At 34.7% G+C, this 2,500-nt stretch overlaps 1 protein-coding gene across 1 annotated transcript in view; it reads left to right on the forward strand.

The window, feature by feature from the left end:
* The window catches only part of LOC138953253 (uncharacterized), a 158,551-nt gene that overhangs the window by 56,564 nt on the left and 99,487 nt on the right, over window positions 1-2,500 (forward strand). The gene's annotated exons all lie outside the window — the stretch shown is intronic.

A 2,500-nucleotide genomic window follows, 5' to 3' on the forward strand; every position in this document is an offset into this window, starting at 1 on the left:
CTTTGCTCTTTGACCAATTCTCTTGATTTTGGTTCCGTTGTGTTTCTAAGACTCTGCTTTTTCCTTTGATATCAGGCTCACTATGTATAACGGAATCAAATACGTGATAGTCGCTAATGAATGAATTTTTTTTCTTCCTATTTAGGTACATACTGTGACTATTTGGAACCTGGCAGTGAGGATCATTATGTACCGTACCCGTGTTCGCATGTTTGGTTTTAATCATCTGCTAGATAAAGTAGATATTTTGGAAAATATGAACTGCAAATGGCGGCCATAATTAATATTTTGCTGATATCTACTTCCTCTATCAGACAATCAAAACCAAACATGCGAACAGGGGGGATAAAGATCCTTTCATCACTGAGTTTTTGTTGTGTGTTTTTCCCCCAACATTTTAATCAATCAATAAACAGGTGATAAAAAACATGGTATCTGTGTGTTTTTTGTTTGTACACATACTTTCTCATTTACATGAGGTCCAGAAAAACTCATTATGTTAAATTTTACATTATACAAAAGGACTGAACTTAATCATACGTGAAACTATATACGTGTCAACATGTGTAGCATCAAATTGATCATAATATATTGATCTATTCAAAAACAATATTCGCATCAAAATATATGCCTGTATTAACCTTAAATCAAGGACAATAAACAATAATTTGTTTCTAATTAATAAAACTTCAGACTAATGAAATCTCAAAACAACATGATTTCCAACATTAATTTCCAGTGTTAATCGTGAATTGGTGAATCGGCTTTTTTTAAATGCTTACGCACATCACTGAGTTAACTCGCTCATCTTTTCTGAATTTAGACACATGTACTCTGGTGAAAGTGAGAGTTCCTGACTGACTCAACAACACTGACCCAGGCATATGGCCTGAAAATGAAGATAACAGTGCCCGGCGTGTGTTAAAAAGATTAAAATTTGATGGATATGATGTCGTAATTATTTATTTAAAGCGAAAGTATGAAGGTTAGGCAAACTGTTTTAAGATTTACGAGGGTCAAATTGAAAAAAATTAAAATTCACATTATGACATTTTGGTGGTAAATTGTTTTTTTTTAATGTTTTTTTTTATCTGTGATTGAGTTTTCTTTCAAACAAACCGCGGCATAGTCCTTACATGTGTTGCTTCCTTTTTTATCGTCATTATTTTTTCTTGTCAAAGTAATTAAGCTATCAGTTATATATGTTTACTCAGAGGTTTAATACTGCACGGAGCAAATGACTTTTTATACTGCCAGTTCTGGTGTCTTTTTGTCATTTGGATGTGATGAAACGTTCTTCACTTCCGCCTTCCGTGGTAAAAACAGTCCATTCAGCGATCGTCGTCTTTGAAGTATCGTAGTTGTTTTTTTAGCTTGACAAGAAGATTTATTTTGACACACTCTGTCTTTGTTGCATTATTGCAAGTTCAAATGCGGAACTAGCGTAGCACAGGTTTTTGTCGTTGAAAAACCCTCTTGAAACGTTTGATGATACCCGAGCTCAGTTCATGAATACGAATTCCTCCTAATTCAAAATCAGAGAGTCTGCAAACTAACGAAAGAGGGTGTACACTCAGATCAAGACGGTATCTGTAACTTTTTTACATTTAGTCAAGTTTTGACTAAATGTTTTAACATAGAGGGGGAATCGAGACGAGGGTCGTGGTGTATGTGTTGCTGTGTGTGTGTGTGCGTGTGTGTGTGTAGAGCGATTGAAAGTAAACTACTGGACCGATCTTTATGAAATTTGACATGAGAGTTCCTGGGTATGATATCCCCGGACGTTTTTTTCATTTTTTCGATAAATGTCTTTGATGACGTCATATCCGGCTTTTTGTAAAAGTTGAGGCGGCACTGTCACACCCTCATTTTTCAATCAAATTGATTGAAATTTTGGCAAAGCAATCTTCGACGAAGGCCGGACTTCGGTATTGCATTTCAGCTTGGTGGCTTAAAAATTAATTAATGACTTTGGTCATTAAAAATCTGAAAATTGTAAAAAAAAACACATTATTTTATAAAACGATCCAAATTTACGTTAATCTTATTCTTCATCATTTTCTGATTCCAAAAACATATAAATATGTTATATTTGGATTAAAAACAAGCTCTGAAAATTAAAAATATAAAAATTATGATCAAAATTAAATTTTTGAAATCAATTTAAAAACACTTTCATCTTATTCCTTGTCGGTTCCTGATTCCAAAAACATATAGATATGATATGTTTGGATTAAAAACACGCTCAGAAAGTTAAAACAAAGAGAGGTACAGAAAAGCGTGCTATCCTTCTCAGCGCAACTACTACCCCGCTCTTCTTGTCAATTTCACTGCCTTTGCCACGAGCGGTGGACTGACGATGCTACGAGTATACGGTCTTGCTGAAAAATTGCATTGCGTTCAGTTTCATTCTGTGAGTTCGACAGCTTGACTAAATGTTGTATTTTCGCCTTACGCGACTTGTTTGTGTCTACTTTGGGCGAGTGAATTGTGCCTTTAG

Source organism: Littorina saxatilis, linkage group LG17 (assembly GCF_037325665.1).
Source record: "Littorina saxatilis isolate snail1 linkage group LG17, US_GU_Lsax_2.0, whole genome shotgun sequence".
Classification (NCBI taxonomy): domain Eukaryota; kingdom Metazoa; phylum Mollusca; class Gastropoda; order Littorinimorpha; family Littorinidae; genus Littorina; species Littorina saxatilis.